The sequence below is a fragment of the Pteronotus mesoamericanus genome, unplaced genomic scaffold (genome assembly GCF_021234165.1).
Source record: "Pteronotus mesoamericanus isolate MK-2021 breed Mesoamerican mustached bat unplaced genomic scaffold, CSHL_Meso_final contig_20, whole genome shotgun sequence".
NCBI lineage: Eukaryota > Metazoa > Chordata > Mammalia > Chiroptera > Mormoopidae > Pteronotus > Pteronotus mesoamericanus.
Genome location: NW_026555085.1, coordinates 66,331,650 through 66,355,708, shown reverse-complemented (window position 1 = coordinate 66,355,708; position 24,059 = coordinate 66,331,650). Strand labels below are relative to the sequence as shown.

At 35.1% G+C, this 24,059-nt stretch overlaps 1 pseudogene; it reads right to left on the bottom strand.

Annotated features, from left to right (window-relative positions):
* Positions 1-290: 290 nt before the first annotated feature.
* Positions 291-1,125, bottom strand: LOC129067179 (S-formylglutathione hydrolase-like; annotated as a pseudogene).
* Between the last annotated feature and the right edge of the window lie 22,934 nt (positions 1,126-24,059).

Here is a 24,059-nt window from a genome sequence, read left to right as displayed (position 1 = left end):
CGAATACCTAAATCTTTTTAAAGACTATAACTTCAAATTCCCCTCTTCCAGATTTCTCCTGATTCATCTTTCTTGATAATCAAATCATATTAGTTAAAAGAATAATGAATAGTGAAAAGAAATCTTTTCACGTATAATATTCAAAGTTTTAGGTACACATAACACTAACAGACCTCATTTCTTTTTTTTTTTTTTTAGGTTTCATGTATTTTTTCAAAAGGCGATTTAACTATAGAATGAAGCATTTTTAGCATTATGCAATACAATGTTTTGAAACCTTTTTTCCCTGCAATTCTGTTTATTACAATTTTTAAAATCCTGAAGAGTCTCTTATCTGCCGTTTTTCAAGCATTCAGGTATTTTGCATGATGTCTGATGTGATCAGTAATAAAGGATGCAATGAAGTAGTAGCTGTGATCATAACCCTCTTGCAATCTGAACACGACCGGGATTTTCTTTTCTGGGCAGGCAGCTATGAAGTTGTCGGGCAGCAGCTGTCCGTCTGAGAGGAACTGGTCGTCCTTCCCTTGGTCGATGAGTATGTCCAGCTGAGGCCCCGGGTAGGCCTTCACGAGGTGGGTAGCATCATACGCCTTCCATTTACTTTGATCTGTTCCCAGATATCCACCAAAAGCTTTTTTGCCCCAGGGACAAAGCACTGGATTGCAAATTGGAGCAAATGCTGACACAGATTTGTATTTTCCAGGGTTCTTCAAAGCAGATCAGGGCCCTGTGGCCTCCCATGGAGTGGCCAAAAACAGACATCCGCTGGGGGTCCACCGGGGAATTGGCATTGATGAGTTGGCGACGGAGGGCTGGTGTCGGGGGCGACGACCACAAGGCCATGCTCCGAGGTGGCCTGCTGGAAGCCGGACTTGGATATAAAGTTCTGTTCTGTGCAAGTTAAACCAGAGAGCCAATAGAGTGTGGGGCATTTTCCGGTTTCTGCCTTAGGCGGTAAGTAGATGGCAAATTTCATTTTGCAGCTCAGTTCGACGCTGTCATGTTCAAAAACTTTCTGGAATCCCCCAAAGCACTTGTTGCTGGAAATCTGTTTCAATGCCATTCTTTCCCTGTCCAGCTGCGACTTGTTTTTTTGTCTGTGCCAAAGGGTAGATGATCCTCCCTCCGCAGGGGCGACGGTAACCAGAGAGGCCGTCAGAACTGGAAGGCGGGGCCTCAACACCTCATTTCTTTATCTAAACCTTTAGAGGCTTCCTTTTGGTTATGAGTCTATTTCAGAGATATGTATTTTCAAATATAGTCAATGCTAGCCCAATTTTTGTTTAAACATTTATCTTGCAAGTAATACTACTTAATACTTTAGTCCCAAGATTTCTGGTGCATTTGAAAATGATCACACGTACTTGTAAGGTGTGGAAAGAATTAAAAGAAATATAAGTAAAGCACTTAGCATAGTGCCTGACAAAGGGTAGGCATGTCATATGTGATAGTGTTGTTACAATTATTGTTACAAATATTACTGGGAAGTTCAAGTCAAATAATTAGGAAAACTTCAGTTTACTGTACTTAGGTATAGTTTAAACTGGCATCCTTAAGAGAGAACACTTTTTATTTCCATTTGGAAATTAACATTGGTTTGGGTTCACTCAAAATGAGTGACATATTATATTTCTCCAAATACTGAAAACACTTGTAAAAACAAAACTGTAATAGGTTAATTTGAACCAGTTTTCTGATTCCCTTGAGTACTTTTATTATGTTTTTATTTCCCATAATCATATGGTCTTAGGAAGAACAATTTGTATGTTAACCAAATTAATGGTACTCATAAAGATTGTTAATTTGATGATGCGCTGATTTTATTATTAATGGTTTTTAATAAAATACTCTCCAATGGATAGTAACTCATAGCCCAAAGTTTTATAAAAGCAATAATTTGAAATCATGTAGTACCCTCTAACTCAACAAATGAGTTTTGTGGAATTTATGTTTCATATATGTTTGGATGTACAACAAAGAAAGTGTTGATTCATTGCCTACAGCCAATCATATTAATAAATGTCAAAGCAAAAATGAAACTACTTGTCTCACTTTTATCCCATTTACTATATGAAGAAGAATGGTCCGTATGTTAAAAAGTAGAAAGTAAGCATTAGTAAGAAGAAATGGAAGTACTAAAAAATAATATCAGAAAGAATAGGCATCTCTACTCAGGACAAATGGTGTCATGGCAAATTACAGAGGTCTCATGGAAATTCACAGATGAGGTGCTGAACCACTGCTAAGATCTCTAAGGAAACTATGGAACAAGAAAATCACCATAAACCTTGAATATGAGCAAATACAATTTTTCACCATTAAATTTATATAAACACTACATTTTTTTTACAAAGTTGTATTTGGAGGATAGTTGTTGAATATTGAGAGAGAAATCTGCATAGATTCACTAAGGACAAATCATGGCTTACTAGTATTTTTTCTTTTTGAAAATAAATAAAAGCTAGGCTTTCAGGGAAATTCTGTTAACGTTGTTTTATATTATCCCTAAATTTTAGCATGGAATTTTGAAAATTCTTGCTATAGTTTTATAAATAATATGAAATATTATATCCTCAATAATAATGCACTTTGGAATATTTATGTAAATTTGAAGAGAAAGAATAATGAAAATGTTAATGACTCAATATACAATTATCTAAACATCTCATAGTACAGAGTAGTTTACACTTAAAACCAGTAGTCACTACCTTATCTTTTCACACCCTAATCACACTCCCCAGAAACAATCATTTGTGATTTCTGCACTTAGATACACTTAGTTACCTCCATGTTCTCTAAACAATATGTTCATATTACTATTACTTGATCTAGCAACAGTAGGTATTATTTGTTTCTTATGATACTATGACTTGAAAGATTTAGCTTACTTAAAAAAAAAATTCCCACCTCTTCTCAATAAAGTTATAGCATGACTTTTCTTTTTTACGTTTTAAAGAATATCTTTTAAACCACAGATTGACTGGCTACGACCAGTAGACCAAATTCAGCTTAACACCTTTTGTGTAAATAAAATTTTATTGGGACATGTAATATTCATCTGTTTATGGTGGGCTATGATTGCTTTCATATTATAATAGCCAACTTGAGTACTTACAACAGAGACTATATAACCTACAAAGTCTAACATATTTCCTATGCTCTTTGAAGAAAAAAATTGCCAACACCTGGTTTAAATTTCTGGTTTGATTTTCCACCCCAACCACTTAATTGCCAAATAAGCATATCAATAGCCACAATTATTTCTTCACTTCCCATCTCCTTCTACCCAGCATCTTGTATGAACTATATACTTGATCCTTGAACAACACAGGTTTGGTGCACTGACCAGCTCTCACATAGCAGAAAATCTGTATATATCTTTTGACTCCCCCAAAACTTCAGCCCTCTCATGGTATCCACAGGGGACTGCTTCCAGGACCACAGCTAGATACCAAAGTCCGCCAATGCTCAGGTCTGCCTTTTGCAGAGTTGATTCCCAACCACAGATCAAAACTACTATTGATCTGCTGTTTGTTGAATCCACAGATATGAAAACTGGGATGTGAAGGAATGACAGTATATTTATTGAAATAAATTTGCTTATAAGTGGGCCCATGGAATGAGTTCAAGCCCGTCTTATTCAAGGGTTAATTGTACTTTGACTTTTACATTGTCAAGATTGATGACATTTAAATTCTGTTTTTCCATTATACATAGGTAGCTTCCAAGCTTTATCTATGAGTTGAGTCTGAAAGTTGAAAATCAATATAATTATCACAATGTTATGATTATATACATAGTTCCCCATACATACTTTCAGTATACTTTCAATTAGATTTCTCAATAGTTTATTTCAATTAGGTTTTTACTCTGCCAGAAAGCATTCTCAAACGAATTCTCCTTTTTGATACTCTAACAGCTTTGCTGGTCAGATGTCATTTACTTTAAATTTGATCCATAACAGTAGTCAGCAGATTTCTAAGATGGTCCCCAAGATTCCTGGTATACAGATCTTTCATAATCGCCACAATGTGAATCTGTTGGATGTTAGTCCCATGATTAGATTAAGTTATATAGCATAGGTAACTTTTATAAAAGGGAAATTATCAGCATGAGCCTGACTTCATCATATGAACCCCTTAAGTCTATGTACTAATTTTACATACAGAGGAAGCAGAGCAAGAAGTCAGAGAGCTGGGAACCTGCTGACTTGGGGAAAAAAGTAAACAACTACAGTGTGAAATGCCAGTGAAAGTAAGTATCCTCTAGGAACTCAGAGCAATCCCCTGTTGACAGCTAGCAAGGAAACTGGGGCCTCAGTCCTACAGGCAAAAGGAAACAAATCCAGCCAAAATCCTGACTGAGTTTGGAAGGGGATTCTTCCCCAGGGCCTTCAGATAAGAACTGAGTTCTGCTAACACCAGACACCTTGATTCCAGCCTGTGAGTCCCAGGGTAGAGGACCCAGTCACAATGCACCAGGCTTCTGATGCCTACTGATTGTGAGATAATGAACGCTGAATATATTGCTATTGTTTTAAGTGGCTTAATTTGTAGTAACTTGTTACACAGCAATAGATATATTACAGATAACAATAGATAACAATAAACATAACATCTGTCAACTGAGTTTTGAGAGTCACAAAATCCCCAAGAACAATTAAGATTTCTTTTCTTTACCTTTTTGATGTTGTTTTAGAGCATATCCACTAATAGTTTGATATGTCTTCTACAAAACGTGGAGTTTAATTCCTTTCTACTTGAATATGGACTTCTGCTACTATCTTATTTTTAATTAATAGAATATGTATGGAATAAGTGAAGCTGTGTAATGTCCTAGGTTAGGTTGAAAAATGTGATAGATGCCAAAAACTGGGAACAACCAAAATGTACTTCAGTAGGATAATAAATAAACACATTGTTCTAGATTTACACTACAGAGTACTATTCAGTGGTCAAAAGAACACAACACCATGGATGAATCTTAAATGCATATTTTACGTGAAGGAAATCAGTCTTTTAAGACTTCATGCTGTATAGTTGTGTTTATGTAATATTTTGCAAAAGGGAAAATTACAGAGATGAAAAACAAATCAGTAGTGTCAGGGCTTGGAGAAGTGAGGAGGAGGTTGTCTAGGACTAAGGGAAGGACACAAGGATTTTTAGTTTTGGCTTGCCAATTCCTTACAATAAAACAGTCTTATAATGAGCTATGAGTCCTACATAATCTGGACCACTCCTAAATCTTTATTTCATCCCATATCTCTCCTTTTCTCTCTCCCCTGTGCTCCAGACAAGTTACCTTTTGCTCTAAAGATGCATATTCTACCTTTTCAGAATTTTTGTGTGAGGCAGATGAGATAAGTATAAATAAATTTTTTAAAATATTAAACAAGCATCACTTGCATCAGTTGCTACTAATTACATGCTTAGCTTAGAAGGATTTTGATGTGTGTATGTTTGTGTACGTCTTGGCAAGTTGGTTTTTCGCAAGTCTGCCACCATATTTGAATGCCCTGTCTGCACTTTCTTCAGAGCTGATATCCATTGCACCTATGTCTTATCAAAGAGATAAGAAAGGTTCAATAAATTAACTAAGTCACAGGACAACCTATAATTATCTCCCAGTTTAACTTCTGCATCAGTTAAGCTGGGAGTCCACTGAGGAATGTTTTCAAAACATTAAAAGACTAACCACTCTATATAGAAGAGAGAAATTATCAGCTGTTAGTTCAACAATCCAAAAGAATGGAAGGATAAGGAGGATAAAAAGGCACAGTTAAACAGATTTAAGTAGAGCCTGCTGATGTAGATGCATCGTTACTTGCTGCCCATTTGGGAGATATAAAAGAGATTGAAGGAATATAAATGAGTTCCACGTTCTTGCATTTATTTTCATCATTACTCCGATCTTTCTCCTTTGGGGGAATTTGCCAAGCTTTTCTGTCTTTTTACTTGATTTGTGCAAAATCCCAAGGAAAAAAAAAAGCACCGCTTTGGTTTTCATTAGCCAATATATGCTTTATCTCTCAGGAGATGGGTGAAAGTTCCTTTGAGACTGAAAGACCAGGCTGTATCTGGTTTGCACATAATACATAATCTGTACATTCTACAGTTACACTTTATTTCTAGTACATTCTGGTTAAACCCAGGAAGTAGAACTATTGAGTGAGTCCATGATTATGGATGCAGGCCATGTAGCTGGTGCTGCAAAATTACATTTCCCCATTTTCATCTAATTGAGTTGATACTAGGAATTGTTTTTAATGATTAGAGTTGGTGACTATTCTGAATAGTTTATAGTTACTTGCATAGAAATGGTATATTCTCAACTTCACAACTAAGCAAATAATAATTTCAGGCCAGGAAAGTAGAAACCATTTAAAACAGAAGATGTAATGTAGCAAATTGATGATAAATTAGTTTGATCAGGCAATACAGAGATTAGCAATAACAAGAAACTCTACCCCTCATTCTTACAACCTGGAAGAAGGAACAAAAGAGGAGGAGATTTTACTGAGGAGCTAGAGGTTACCCGATGGAAGTTGGAAGAGTTCCTTTTTTTTTTTTTTTTTTTTTTTTTTAATGTAGGAGCTAGAGTCACAGAGAAAACATAGCTGTTGGAAATGCTGCCTGAGGCACATAGTTAGAGGAAGAGTTCCCTAGCTTCTCCTTTTCTGTCATACTCCAATATACTGCCAGTACCTTCTGTTGAGTAAACCCAAGAAAAGCCAGCTAAATCTGGAGGCTGGGAAATGCAGTTTATAGGATTCAGACCTCTGTGAGACAGAGCTTAGCAGAGGAAGGCAGGGAATGAATATAAGAGCAACCAAGCTCAGGAGTTGCACAAATAATTTTTCATACAGATCCAACAATCAAATGTGTTTACTCAAAACTTAATTATATATCCATGCTGAAGTAATCAGGTTCATAATTTTTTTATTTTTTAAAGAATTTTATTTGTTAAATGAAGACCATAAACTGAAATATTAGTATGAATATTCAGAGATCGCTTACTACATAGAGTCCCATTCTCTGGACCAGAAAGTTCACAATGGGGATTCTAGGCTGTTTTATTTACTGATACAATCTAATAATCTATTGAACTGGAATATTTTAAGTGAGAGGGGACACTTTAGTTATTCACAGTTTCTACCATTACTAATTTTTTATACTTTGCCTGCATGACTTCTTCCTAGATCTGAAGATATTTACATTTATAGTTCTTGTATTAGACATGTTCTTGTCATCCTTGCATCAAAAAATGATTAATTTCTTATCAATTTATAACCTGATAATGTCTTTTTTGCATGTCTGGCTACCATGGAGATAAAGGAAATTTAAATTCATCATGAAAATCAGAAAACCTGATTACCCAGGAAAACAACACATAAAATGTTATCAATTAGCATTCATTTTATAATTGTCAGACATTCAGGTATTAAGGTAAATCAGCACACTACTAATGTTATAGATTGTAATCCCAAGGTCAAATCATTGTCTTCATAAGTGAAACCTACTTGACAACCACTGTACAAAATGGGTTTATAAATAGTTAGATATTGGTATATAAATCTTGAAACTCAATAGTGTATTGGCTATGGAGATAGGTGGAATGGGAGTTGATTTTTTTAGTTCAACAAAATGATGTTTAGCTGCTTCAAGGAGATAGAATGAAAATGAGTACTGAATTCATCCAGTCTCTATTCAGATGAATGCAATGAAAAGGCCAAGAAAAATAGCATGTTAGGATATTGGCAAGGGTGTAATTAAAATAATAAATCATGAATCCTAAACTGGATTTTGACTGAAGTTAAATAAGACAAGACTTAGTTGGTTGAGTAAGTAGAATCATATGAATAAAAAGATGACTGGGTGGAGAAAGTAATTACCTAAAACAAATGTAGACAGACCTTTGTCAATTGATACATATGTATCATTAAAAAAACCCAAGATTTTTTTTGTAAAACCTTAAGATAAATCTAAGAATATTCTATCCTTTTAACTATCAAAAAATTCTCTCTTCTCATGTCCTAAATATTCAATATATAAACTTGGCCAAGAATATTTTCATCAGTTCCTGTTTCAAAGCCCTTAGGGAATTATATTGAACACTTTAGCATATATTATGGTATTTTCATAATGAAATTTAATTTCAGGTTATCTTCTGATTCTAGTCAATTTTAAATGGGAAAACTGCCTAGATATGCTGTACATAAGTGCAATAAGAGTGATAAAAACCCATCACAAGTGGACAGAACCCTGACATTTATGGAATCAAAATACATTGATTTTTTTTAAATAGTAACATCCACTCATTTATATGCAACTAACATCTGTTATACTTAAAATTTTCTAGGTTCTATTGATAAGGGCAAAATGACTTAAGAGGAGCAGCCTAGCCAGAGACCCCTCCCAGGTTAACTGTTAATCATTGCTTATCTGTTCCTGTAGCCCGTTTTCACATCCCTTCCCCCGCCTGGGTAGCACATCAATCTCATCAATCTCCCACCTGAATGCTAATCCCTTCCCCCACCTGGGAAGCCCATCCGTTTCCCGCCGGAATGCTAGGGCTTATAAACCCCTATCTAACCCCGATTCGGGGCTCAGAATTTGGAGACTGCCTCCTCTGAGCCCGTGTGTGTGAATAAAGGCTTACTCCGTTCCCTGAATCGTGTCTTGAGTCTGGCTTTCCGTAACACTATGGTATATTGGGGGTAGAAATTTTAATAGATTGTTTCTTCTCTGACTACCTACTAAATTGGGAGTGGTTCATAAAGGAGGCAGTCTTTATGCTGGGTCTTTTTGGATAAATTAACAAGGGAGAACGTGAAAGATAAGAGTGTTGGTCAGAAAATACACACTACCTTTTGGGCAGAGCATATTTGTTAACTACATTAGTCTTAACTATGTATATTGCTTTAGCCAGAGGAAGTTAATCTGATTCAAGCAGCATCCTTAAATGTGCTCGTGTGACCTAGTGTGCACAGTAATTTGCTAGGAGAACATGCTCTGGATAGCTGTTGGTGCAAGGAGAACGAGGAAACACATGGAGCTGACCTAATCTCAGCCTGAAACAGAGCTGCCCCACACAATGCCTAAGAGAAGAACAACAATGTGCATTACTGTAAGCTAATGCACTGGGTTTTGGGATAGTTTTTTATACCTCACTATTGCCACATAACTAAACAAAAAGAAGGAAAGGCTTCCTGGTAGGGAGAATATCGTGTGAAAAAACATTGCTATTATTTTTGTATAATTAGACATTGGGTGAATATAAGGAAAAGATAGGAGCTGAAAAATCAGTTTCAGGCCCAACGATGAAACTAAAGAGTTAGACCAAATCCCGTAGGTGATGGGATGTCATCAAAGTAGTTCTCACAGATAGAATAACATAATCATGCTCCACAGAGTTAATTCTGCAAGTTTTGGGGTATATGCATCAGCAAACTCACTCATTTAACTGGTATTAGTGAGCACCAACTATGCGGCAGGTATTTAAATAAGGTTTCTGTTCTGACCTCCTAATGGAGGGAAATAGACAATAAACAATAAGCATAATAGTGTATGTGGTATATTAGAACGTAGTAAGTGTTATGAAAAAAAGTAAGTAAAAGCAGAGCATTGAAGGCAAGGATATGATATTTTCAAGTGTAGAGGGGGTAGGTCTTGCTGAGAAAGTGACAACATCTTGGAATCTGCAATATTCAAGGATTCCTCAAGGCTGACAGCTATCATGTAGCTATAAGCATCCAACCAAAAAATCCATGTAAAACAGTCCACAATCAAGGGTATAAACTGTTCCTTATATAAAGCTTATGATTCACACAACTTGAAAGCATTAGATAGAAAGTAGTTGTAGACTGTCATGATTTCCATAATAACAGCAAAGACATCTTTGTCAATATGTACGTTGTTCTATTCTGTGATGAAGTGGTTCATGAATAAGCAGTAACTGCTGCTGGTGGGCCACCTGGAATCTTGGGACAAAACATGTTTTCAGCACCACTGAGTCATTACTGGGGAAAAACGATGTTTGATGTTCATTGAGGCATCCAGCAGAACCTTGGCAATCAACCCTGACTTAATATTCTGGAAAGTACTTTTATGCTGGAGAATTCAAACATTGTGTCAGGCCTGTCTCTGGGAAACAGTAGGACTGATTCATTTATGACCTTAAGTTTCATTTTACACTAAGAAAGATAGTGTGACATTATTTGAATGATGTAAAAAAATGTTTGGACCTCATTCTTTGCTGTACAGTGGATGCAACATGGATCACAAGTATCTCAGTATTTTAAGTGTAACTGTGCTGATAGCAGCTGTACAACATAGATACTGTGGTGTAAGATGATACACAATTTTATTTGTTTTCTCTTTTGGTCTCTGAAGTAGCACAGATTTGTGGAATTCTTTCTACAAGACAAATTTTTGGTAGTTCACTTCACATCCCCTTCTTTCTCTTCCTTCATATGCTGCTCTGTCAAGTCTCCCCACTGATGTTTCTCTCTGTCTTCTCAGGCAAACCTTAATACACAACTGCTCTCATCTCAGAAACCTCCCAGCTGTCCTCACAATGTACATTTTTGTGCACCTATCACCTGTATTCCACCTTGCAACCTGAGTGATCTTCAAACCATGCAAGGCAGTCACTGCCCTACCTAAATCTCTCCCTTAACCTGTACTGTTGTTCTATTTTTCACTTTTTCCATAGTCTATTCTTAATAAAAATTTACTTTTGTATAGACTTAAATATTGACCATTCTATTTCTAGTCATTTAAAAGTTGCTTTTGAATTTTGAGAACGCACATGCAACAAAGTCAATCCTTCAGATGTGAGTTAAATTGCCACTTCTTTAAGGAAAGTCTCCTCTTGACGTAAGACCTCATAGCACCGTGTTTTGATATTTTATAGAACTTACTATGACCATACATAAAATTAATTATTCAAATATTTGAAACCATGTCTGTCTTACTCCTTTTGCCTCTACGCTACCTTAAAAACAATAAGCACCAAGGGCAGTAATTGTGTCCGTCAAGTTCCCATCTGATCCTTGGTGAATATCAGAGTACCCAACATGTAAGAAATATTTCAAATGAGTTGATTGATCAATCAAGATGTCATGTATATGCCATACTATAGTTAATAACTAGCAGAAATTTTTTTTTTATTTTTACCAGATAAGAAAACCCTTGCAGAGAATTTTTAATGTAAAGTAAAAGCAGATAGAGATAGTATCTTCCACATACTGGAAAAGTTGCAATGTATGGTTCAAACTGCAAGTAATTATCTTTTGGGGAGAAGAGGCAGGGGAAGAGAACACTGTACCAGCTTCTAACAAAGTAGCTGGCATCTGTTTAACTAAAAAGAGAAAAATATATAAATTTTATCAATGGCACTGATCCAATCTAGAAGCAAATCCTGTTCTCTGTTTCCTGGGTAAAAAATATTTAGTTCTCCCTGATATCTTTCTTTAAGTTTTATGGAAAGAAGGCAAACTTACATTTGGCAAAATCAGATACTCATATTTTTAATGCTACAAGACATTCTTCAAGGACAATCCCCAAAACAATTTAGACATGCAAAACTCAGGCCTGTCATACATATGACATTCTTTCTGGTCAATATCATGAGTGAGTCTGAGTATTGGGAAACTTTCCCGCTTCCTGGGTGTGGGAGATCGTTCTCTGCCCTGGTAGACTGTCTTCTGGCCTCTTGCTCTCTGGCTCCCTCCAGGTCCTCCTTTGAGACGAAGTGTCGCACACAATCTATGGCCTGTGATCGGGGCAGCAGCTGCCTCCCCCTCCACTCTCCTCTGGCTTTCCAACTTCCAACTTTGACCTGACAGCAGCATTCCTCAGCTTCAGCTGAAGGAATTGCTCCACATATAAAATGAAGATTATCTGAGAAAGTATCCATCTAAAAAAGTTGTTTTGAAGACTGGATTTGACATACATACAGTATCTAGGACTGTCTAATCTATAAAAAGGTACATGAGCAAATAAATACATGATTTGAGGCTACTAATTTAAATTATAATTTTCATGTTCCATTTAACACCACTGAGTGCTTGCATATCATGATTCTTAGAGTAGAATATTCTATTTATAAATGGTTGTTGGTCCATGTCCTTAATAACTGTATTGAATGGTGCTATATGAGGAAAGGGGAAACTACTTCTCTAAACTCTTCTAAAGATACGGAGCTTCCTCATTCTTAAAGGAAGGCTTTTGTGGAAATTAATCATGATGGCATTCTCAACTATTTCTCATGCTTATCCTTTTTCTATGTTCTTCATGAACCTGTGGGAAATACTGAATGAAAAACTCCTATGGTAATCCCCTCCATAATTGTCCTCTCACTTTTATATTGTAAATAAGCATTCATACACTCAGAAAGTCAGATAGGCAGGGATAATTATAGGCTGTACTGTAGAAATAAATCACTTTTTAACAAAAGGAATTGAAAGGGAGTCATCACTTTAATCCCATAATTTGAGATTTATAAACTATAAAATCCCTGCTTGATGTGCACACTTGATATCACTGGGACATACTAAGATAAAGTAATATTTTAGTAAAACTTCTTAAACATAAGGTTTAAATTCCTTTTGATTATTACTTAAATCAAATAGAAAAACCATGTTCTTGTTCTGGAACTTACCAAGTGGACAATTCTGCAGGTTCATGCATTGTAGTGAGCTGTTCAACAGTTTCACTCTAAACTCTAACCAAGAAAAACTTAATTACAAACTTAAAACAGTTAATCTGATAATATATATATATATATTTTTAAACAAAAACTTTGTTTAATGGGTCCATGTTACCTTTGACCAACCAAGGCCCATCAAGAGAAATACTATTTTTTTCTCATAAAGTAGCCAAACTACAGAAAACTATTCATACACCTCCAGATTTCCTATGTGCAGAGATGGGTTATTTTGCTGTTTCTTATGGCTGATCAGTAATTTGGTTTTATAGTGAAACAGCCTGAGAAATGGCACTCTCCAAGGAGCTGACTGAGCTGGCCACCACCTGGGACAGGAAGTCATAGTCTAAGTCTAGAAGGAACTGAAATGAGACAAGCAGTATGCTGACTCTTGGATCAGTGAATGAATGTCAGTTAAAGTAAGGTGACTTTATTAAACACATTTTGCTTTTCACCACAGCATCATAGGCCTCATTGCAAATCCATAGCATAAGATGAAATAGAAGCCCTTTTGTGATCTCTGTAGCTCCTTACTTCCTTTCACAGGTTAAGGAACATGAGGGTGAAAAACAAGGGAAAATACTGACCTTTAACCGTCTGTTGGCCTAGCTCTGTGATGATATCTCTTCTACCTCTCTTTCTGTGTAGATAAGCAAATCTTTGTACTTATTGTAAGAGGTGAAAGCCAGCCTTTCGGTCTATAAGATTTTTATCTCAAAGCTCGGAGGTGGAATAGAGTAGTATACGTTCAAGAGAAAAAAATTCTTAAATTAATGGTCTGAGTTCAAATTCCATTTCTACCTATTACTAGCTACATGACCATCAACAAGTTATTTAATTCCTCTGTACCTGAGTTTCTTTGCCAAAAAAAAAAAAAGAGGGATACAATTACAGTACTTAAGACACAAGATTGTTGCAATAGTTAAAAGTTGCTAATGTATTTTAAGTGCTTGGTTTCATAGATAATAATAAATGTCATCTATTATTAATTCAAATAGTTTGAAATTGACTTAATAGAATGTATGTTTGAGTATCCATCTTCAAAACACAGAACCTGGGTTTCTAAATTCATAGTATATGACTTAGAAGAAAATACATGTATCTTGAAATAGTCAACATCAAGCCATGAGCCTGAGGACACTGGAATACCAGCTCTTTTTTTGAGCTGAAATTCCTAAGTAAGTGTCCCTTATCACTCCTTTTTTCCATGTTTACAGAAAAAAAAAATGTATATGTGATTTTGCTTCTAACAAATTAATAGAAAAAATCCCATACTGCTCCTATGATGAGGGCCCTGTGAAGTGCAAATTAAGTGATTTGCCAGGGGGAAAAAAAAAAGGGTTGCCAGTTAAAATATAGGACACCAAGTTAAATTTAAATTTCAGGTAAACATGAATAATTTTTTTAGTATAGGTAGGTCCTGAGAAATATTTGGAATATACTTACACTAAAAAAATTTATAGTTTTTCTGAAGTTCAAAATTAACTGAGTGTCTTATATGTTATTTGCTAACCCAAAAAGACATCAAGACGGTTTCTCTGTCCTGTCCATCATTAAGGACAAAATACAAGAAGAATATTCAATATTCTACTCTCAGGTTAGGAGTCACTTAAAATATAAATTATAGGAATGATAGTTTTAGTAAAATGATAATTAGGATATAAAAATAATAATACTTTATGTTTTAGTGTTACATGTTACAAGTTATAATTATTGATTGGTTATTAGATTCATAAAGTTATCAAATAAAAGTAAAATCATTAATTTATTCATTCCTACATCTAATATATAATATCTCATAAACACAGAATCTGGACTAAGAAGTATAAATACTTTCCATTTCCCAAAGGTCATAAATATTGACATTTAAAAGTTATTTTTGTCTTTTAAAAGACACAATGTAAGGGCATAGTATTTGGGGAAAAAATAACTTCTAAGGGGTTAAATGGTGTATCACTCAATGCTCTTAGGTATTAATCAGTTCAAGAATGATATTATTAAAGGGTCTAACATGGTGTTTACTTTAAAGATGATACTGAAAGGTTATTTAGGATATGTGTCTAATCTATCAAAAAATAATACTGTTATCTAATTTTTACAATATTTAATACCTTATAAATCTACCACCAGTTCCTCCATATGGATCTCCATAACTTCTTTTTTCATAACACTCTCTTTTTCATTCATATTCTCCCTTCCCACCATAATCTCCCCCTTTTTTGAAACTCCATCTTTTACCCCAGTCTCCACCATCTCTTTCTTTCTACTTTCCCTTCCCCTCTTCTACCCACCTTCCCAGCCTCCTCCACCACCCCAGCTACCTCCTCCACTCCCACCACCTCATCTTCCATCACCACCTCTTCAATTGCCTTTGCTCAATTGCCTTTCTTCGCTGTCAAGAACGCCTTCCATCAGCTCCTTATTAATGATGCATGTTGTCTTCCCTGGGCTGGTTCCACTACTGTTCTAATGATCTTGGATAAATCCTTGTAAGCAGCAAGTACATGTGCCAAGGGTCATAGCTGTCATGCATGGAAAGACATAGCACTTAGGCTCATAAATACTTGCTGTGTCATCATCTTTGTTAAAAAATGTTACAGCACTGACCAGTGTGGTTCAGTTGGTTGGGTGTCATACTGCAAAGAGAAAGGTCACAGGTTAGAGTCCTGATTCCTGGTCAAGGCACATGCCTGGGTTGTGGCCGGTCCCTGGTTGGGGCACCTGCAAGAGGCAACTTATTGATGTTTCTCTCATACATCAATGTTTCTCTCCCTCTCTTTCTAATGTTCCTCCTTCCCTTCTCTCTAAAAATAAATATATACACTCTTAAAAAATCAAGATCAAATGTTATTTATATATTTATATACATGACAAATATATTTATCATGTATAGATGATTTCTTTAGCATTGAATCAAAATATGGATAATTTACCACTGCAATGGCCATGTAAATATATTATGACTAGGTTAGTAAAATATACTTTGTCAGGAACTATTTTAAAAATAAAATATTGCCCTGGTTGATGTGGCTCTGTGGACTGAGCTCTTGCCTATGAACTAAAAGGTCTCCGATTCGATTCCCAGTCAGGATACATGTCCAGGCTGCAGTCAGCTCCCCAGCTGGGGGCATGTGAGAGACAACTCAATCAATGTTTCTCTTCCCCTCTTTCTCCCTCCCTTCCCCTCTCTCTAAAAATAAATAATTAAATTTAAAAAAACTAAAATGTTGATAGTGACATTTTATTCTTTTATTTTAATATTAGAACTTCTTAACCATGTTGTTTTGCTTGAACCATCCATCAGTAGTTAACTGTAGAATGAAACCAAAATAATAAACAAAGATAAAGTTGTTTTAAACATCTGTCAAATGCTGTCTAAGGAAAATAAGTGTCTGTCTTATCACACTTAGTTCACATGGAAAAAGCTTCTCAGAAGAAGGCAAATTGCAATGCTGCATTGCATTCACTACATGTGTACTTGTTAAGAAACTACTATATCTTATACTCCTGGAGTGGAAAATATAGAAATAAATAAGATACAGTTCTTGATCATGAGAATTTCTAATCCAGCTAGCTGGCTATATAAGCCTACATATAAAGAGGTTATGGAAGTTTAGGGCTGTAAGACCATTATAACCAAAGTAGCAGAGAGAGAATTTCCAATTGGAATGCTCAAAGAAGAATTTTTGGAAGAGGTACTATTTGAATTGGTTGGAATTTTAACTAATGAAGATGAAGAAAATGGAAGCATGGTATATTGAAACATTTTCCCTACAAAGAATGTCCCTTTCTATTATTCTCACAAAGAACCATTGATTTTACATCACTTTGTAAAAAGCACAAAATATTAATGGCAAAATTCTACACATACTCAACCTGATATGAGTTCATATACTCAGATGATGAATTATTATATGTGAAAATATTAGGAATTATGATAACTACTTCAGAAATTCCCAGCTCATAAAACAGCTGTTAAGTCATAAATAAGCCTAGGAAACATCAATCTTCATATTTGTGTGTGTGTGCTACTTGAATCTGGGTAAGATAAGGCAGAATTGGACAAATTGGAATTGCTTTATATTATTCCACATGACTCTGAAGGGTGTAATTAAAACCAGTGATAGGAAATTACTTTGCCTAGTTATAAGGAACCACTTCCAGATATTCAGACTGCCATGAAATAATACAGACTCCTATAAGATGCAGTCAAATCCCAACTCAGCCACCATTTGCAGCAATATTGTAGAATAGAATCACATGTAAATAGGTTAAAGGACTTGATTGAAATACCCTCTGAAGTTCCTTCTGATTCTGAAGTTTTAGGATTCTTCAGAATGAAACTCATACAGAGTAAGGTGATGTGGAAAGTGAAGCAGGTTATATATGGGGACAACGTGACATGATGGAAGAGGTGGCCTGACTTAAAAATTTTTTTCTTTGAGGATCACTTTGTAATATCAAAACTCTTCTTTTAAGAAGTCAACAGCAATACAGTATTAAAACGTATAACATATACCCTTTAGAAGCAGAATAAAATTGTAATAATAAGTATATCATAAAAGCACAATAGTATATTTGAATATTAGTGAGTATGGAAGTCAGAAAATTATAATCAGATACTGGTAGTAAATGTAAAGGAAATCTGAGTCTAACCATTACTAATTACACATCAGAGCATGTTTACATTATGGAGGAAAAAACATGTAAATTTAATATTTCTGATTTTAAAATTAACCATCTGACAGTTTCTCTATACTATTTAAGAATGATTACACTTATGGAAACATGTACAGATCTTGAACTTGATGAATTTTTATTAACTATTGGTACAGCATTTATAATTAACTTCAAAAAACATTTTTTCCTGAGTTATTTTGAAAGAATAATTATTAACAGTTGGGCTAATGGAGCATCATTTTCAGGGAAAGAGTCATTGATTTTTTTTTCTCCTTTAAGTAAACATTAGTTTTAAATTTTAGGGGGAAGGACACCGCATTTACAAATATAACTCACATTTTTTATGTGCAGCCCAAACCTCTTTCTCAGCTTCATGCTGATATGTTGTATTTCACAGTTAATGCATCTCTCTTAAATGAGATACAAGGACACTCCAAACTCAGCTTGTTTAAAAATACATAGATTATTGGGTTGGCAAAAAGTCCATTTAGTTTTTTTTGTTTCTTTCATAAAATATAACTTTTTTTTATTTTCACCAATAACTTTACTGATTTGGATAGTTTAACTATGTCAGCTATCTTCTGGGTGGTATAACATTGATTGTTCTCAACATCTTGATTTGATTGCTATCAACTTCAACTGGTCTACCTGATGATGGAACATCATTCTACAAGAAATCTCCAGCATGTACTTCACAAACCACTTTTGATATGTTTAATCAGTCACAGAACCTTCTCCATACACTGTACAAATCTTTTTTCTTTTTTTCTTACTTTCGCATTTCACTTGCATTTTCAACTTTCTGGAAATAATAAAGCATAATATGCTGAAAACGTTGCATATTTTCTTACATCTTCAATATTAAAATGGCTACACAAAAATTCACCTATTTCGGTAAGTATTTGTAAAAAATGTACACTGATATGACAGCTGTCACAATACAACTTAACAAAATTGTTTCCAATGAAGTTAAAGACAACTAAGTGCAACCAGAGCCATCTTATTGAAACAAAACAAAACAAAACAAAAACAGAACTAACTTTTGACCAACCCAAAATCTCCCTGAATTACTTAATGCCCTGCCAAGGTGATTGCCTTTCATCATATCAAATTTCATCATGATCCCAGTGTTAGTCCCTGGACTACTCTTCTCATGGCTCCATAAGAGGGGATCATGGATCTTTCCATGTTTTCATTTATTGAACTCTTTCTTAAAAGACCTGTTTCATACAAATCTGCCTAATTTTCTTTCCCAAAACACTCCATGTTTGTCTGGGCACCTTTCTGAGGGACAGTGCCTTGACCTGGACAATCTTGCTCTCACAGTCAACATTCTTGCTGGTCTTCATGGCCTTTCCCAATCACACCCCAGGAAATAACGTCCTCCTCTCTGTATCCATCTCATCTTCTTCATAATAATTTACAATATTTCTTCCTTAATTACAGTTCTTTATAAACATGACTCACACAGCTAAGAGTGGGAACTAGATTTTATTTCTTTTTTGAAAACATGACCCACCCTGCAATAGTCCCAGTAACATACAAAACTCTAAATAAATAGTTATAAAAGAAGTTAATCATTTCACTCTCTTTAGCTTTATCTTGTTCTTTAGCTTTATCTTGTTCTTAAAGATAATTTATTTTGCCATTGTTCAGTGATTTTCTGTGTATTTTTAATGTAAAATATGCATACATATTTTATAGAAATTGGAAATGCTGGAAAAGTACAAAGAAGAAAATAAAAATTTCATGTCATTCCATCACCCTTGGGGAAAGACCTCCAACATTATCGTACATGTCCTTTTAAATTCTTTTTCTATTCCTATATATAGGTATTTTCTACAGTTGTACAAAGCATAGATATTTTATGATGTACTTTTTAGTTTGATGATGTATCTTGCAGATTTCCATAATTTTTTAAAGCAACCAACCTAACACAGCCTTATTAATCATAAATGTAAATATCAGTGCTGTTTCTGGTGGTTTTAAAATATTTAGTATTAAACACCTTAAATACTCTAGTAATAGCATACAGTAAATGCAAAAAGGGCTCCAAGAATAAAAGAACTAAGATGGCTTTGTTTATAGTCTCACGATTCTATTATGGGTATATGAGGTCTGTCCAGAAAGTATCAAGCCATGTACTAAGCAAAATAGAGATATTTATTGAAGAAGATACAAGGATCATTGTACACAGAAAAATGATGCCTCAGTCCCCTTCAAAGTAGGCACCTTGGGACCTCACACAGTTCTTCCAATTGCCATCAGTCACCCTGTTGTAGTTTCTTAAATCTCATCAACAGTCTGAAATCTCTTCCCTTTCAAAAGTGATTTTAGTTTTGGGAAAGGCCAGAAGTTGTAGAGTGCCAAATCTGGACTGTAGGTGGGCTGAGTCACCTGGTGTTTTAATGTTTTGCCAAAAATCTCTGCATGAGACATGATACTTGAGCAGTCGCATTGTCATGATGAAGTTGCCAATTGTCCACAGCTGCAGACTTCTGAATCATCCAAATAGTTTCTGTGGAAGAATGTTCAAGCTTAATGCAAAATTTGATGCAGATTCATTGCTCTACTCATTCAGTCATTTTGAATGTGATGACCACCCAGTACACATGTTCAGTCAAAGGCATTTACTTACCCCACTGACTAGTACAGTGAAGTCCTCATTGTTCATCCATGCACATTCCAAGCCACTCTCCTTGGCTGTTAGGTGACATAGATGATGTGCAAACCATTCTTGTTATATTAACAATGGTCAGATTTTTTCTGGACAGGCCTCAAATAATTCAAGTGTAGAATCTGAAGGGTTTGGGAAATTTGTGCATATATTTCCTAGAATACAAAATAATAGAAAGCAAAAGTTGTGCTCTTCCTGTGAAATAAGTGTGCTCTTTCATTCATTCATTAAGAGAAAATTACTGAACACTCAACACTGCATGTATTACACTGTGAACAAGATATACCAGGTGACTGTGATTAGAACTTATATTCTAGCTGGGGACATACACAATATATAGTAAAACAAATGATCAAAATCCATACAGCTTGTAATAAGTGCCATGAAGGAAATAAAAAAGATATTAGTTAAAGAACAATTAAAGAGATCTACTTTAGAAAGGATCATCAAGAAAAGGACCTACCACAAGAAGAGCAGGGGAACTACTCCTGGTAGAACAGGAAGTTCACAGTGCTGAGGACAGACATGTAGGAAAGGACAGAAGACCAGGTAGCATTTCTAAAGTTGACATTAAAGGGATAAGCAGTTCAATAGTTGTTTGGAGATATCGGCATAACTCAGATTATAATGGGCCAATTTTTATCTTAGCTTTCTGCAAATAATATACTAGATTTATAATAAACCTAAATATAAAAGCTACTTAAACTTTACAATTCCTTCTATTACTTCTTCATCTGTTTCTTTATATATGTACATATATAAAGACAGAAATTAGTATCTCCAAGTCTAATTACAAGTGAGTACATTTTCTAATTCAGTCATTTATAGAGCATATTATAAAAATATATTTTTTTAAACTTTGGGTAAAACTAAATATATTTAATGCAATGGTGCACAGAGAAATGTTGATTAAATCTGAATTACAGTTATTACAAAGATAAGAATGTGAAATTTAAATATATTGAGGTAAATGTGTATCCAATATAAATTACTGCTAGTTTGTAGTTTATCTTCTTTAAATAAAAATAATTGAAATAGAAATCCATGGAAATGGAAAATAAGTCTGAATATCTCTTTAATTATTACTTTTAAAATCGTTTATGCCATTAATGTCTCATATTAAATACATAGTTAATCCTGAAATATATGAATTATTCACAATTCATTTTAAATCTGTAGCCCATTTCTTAAGTCTAAGGCACCGTTGGCTGTCTTTTGCACCTACATATTTCAGCTGAATTATGAACCTGCCTGAAGCTTAGTAAATGTGGCCAACATGTACTTTACACTAGCACTATGGTTTACACACAATATATTCTGTACCACCTCCTTCCATTTTAATACTATTTTCAGCCTGTATTTGCATCTACTTTCTTTTCATCAATTTCTCATTCATCCAGCACATCCAGATTCATTACTTGATATTCTGGCTTCTGGTTTCTCTGATCTCCTGGTGTCAAGAGCAAGTGAGGCCTAGAAACGAGAGTGCCCAGGAATGTTTCAATTTTATTTTTTGAGTTATTTTCCCCCCAAAGCCATATGGTTTATTGGGGATGGTGGCCAAGTAGGCTATGATGGGTAGGACTAGGGGTGTGATGAGTGTCATCTCTCTCATGGATGGCAGGAGTGACGATGAGAGAAGGCTCCATGATGTCTGGGCCAAGGAACCTCTCATCCACACATAGGCTCTTCCCAGGGAGCTAGAAGGCCAGATCACCTGGGCCAAAGGTTAAGCAATGATGCCAGGTAACTCCAGCAATGTCCCTGACAATAGCACCACCATCTCTATTTTCTCAAAGACCTGGTTTCAGGGCTTGAGCAGCCATGCATTGTAGCTCTCCACAACATCATGGACTTCCACCTTGTCTTTTGCCTCCTAACCCTCATCTGAGGCTCCATACCTGTAGAATTGCCTGCTTGTGAATATATAAAGAAGACAGACATAAACCTTTTCTCCCAGATCAGTTATTTATTCAAAATTGATAGTCAAGGTTACATGTTTTCAAAAACAGATTCTTAGGCCCAATTTAGACCTACTGAATCAAACTTCTTTGGGCCAAGAACTAGAATTTTATTTCTTAATAATACTCTTGGTAATATTTATTTTCACTGACTTGAGAACTCCAGTTGTTTAAAGTTTATTTTTATGCATTTGTATTTGATATCTGCCTCTTTTCATGGAATATTTGAGATGACTAAATTCCCCAAAAATAAAGAAAAGTCAAAATATGTAAGCAAAAAACATTAATATATGGATGTCTATGGAAAGTACAGAAAATGTTTATTTATTTAAACTTTTCTAATATACTGGTACTTGGGACATAGAAAATTTAATTCAAACTAGATTTTTTTTCAGTAAGAGAGAAAGCATTTGAGCTGGAACTAAAAAAAATCATATTTCTGAGTGAGCAAAAGCAAGAAAGAGAGACAGTATGCTTCCACATTCTCAAAAGCCTACACATATATGTGAACAAAGTAAAATTTAGATAAATATCTTGGTAGAGAGAGTAAACGGTAGCTGCTAAAGTACTCTAGAGTCTGAAAGTGAAAGACCACTTCTAGAGTAATTCAGCATAGCCCTAATTATTAATGAAGGCTTGGGAGTATAGGGAAAAAAATAACCCCAGCTATTTTATACCTCAAAAATGAAGCAACGTAGACCTAAGAAACATACCTTCATTCCAGAAATAATTCTTTACCTATGAGACAAATGGATACTATAGTAGGCCAGATGGTGTAAGGCTACTTGCTTTGTCTAGGAGGTGGGGTAACCTTTCCAGAGGAATGGCCCTACGTAAGCACTTTGAAAGGAGAAAGGGCATGCTTCACTTCTCTGTGAATGAGATGCTGGTAGGTGTGTGCTTGGAAGGAATGGAGAATCATTTATCCAAGAATCTCACAAGAAAAAAAAAAGATTTGCCTCAAGTCTCCAGGTGGTTGAATACATGAAGCGAAGGATTTTAAAAGTTTATTTTTATTTTAAAAAATTCACATATTTTTCTATATTCTGCTATCCCAAATACTAGTCTCTTCTCAACAGCTAATATAAAAACAACCAGAGGGCCATGGTAAAATAGAACTGGAGAAGTCAACCTACTTGAGATAAAATAGATTCAAAGCATCCTTGTAGGCAGGTGGTCTAAAAACTGAGTCCCTCTATCTGTGGGCCCCAAAGACCAGAGACTAAGTGCAAAGTCATGCTCTTGTTGAGAAGCTCTGAGCCCTAAGCCTTGTCTCCTGCTTTCTGGCTAGGTAATCTTGGGCAAGTCATTTAGCCTCTCTATTAATTGATTTCCCCATCTCAAAACAAGAATAATAATACCTATAAAATAAAGTTGGTGAAACTATCAAATATATTTGTAAATAGCACATAATGCTGTTGACTAAGATGTAACATAAAATGCAATTAAATTATATTTAATATGCAAAGCAATTCTTGATTTTCAAATGACTGCCAAGCACTATGATAGTAAATATATATTTAAAGGTATATAAATATATGTGTATATATACATATATATATATTCTCATATATCACTTATTTATATTCTGAGGCAAGCAACCCAAGAGGTCTGATGCTTGAACCTTTATGTTCAGACTGTATTACACAGGACGTAACACGCATTCTTTCTTACCAACATATACAGGCTGAAGATATACTACATTATATCCCTCCTCCTATTGTTGTATTTGTAAGTAGAAATATTTAATTTTTCTTTGGTGGTTTATTACAGCTTATTTGTTTGCTGCTTTTTATTTTTTGATTTTGTTAATACACCAATAACACACAGATTTTACGCCACGCTGGAGCATGAGTTAGCACATTGTTCGCCGTTTAGAAGTGCTTAAGCATCTTTCCTTTTCACCACCAACCCCAAACATAGCTGCCATTTTTCAGAGTCAGCCAGAAGTGTGATGAGCTTGCAACAAACAGGATTTAAAGGGCTAGAATCAATGAGTATTCTCAGCATTACTGCACCACATGCCCCAA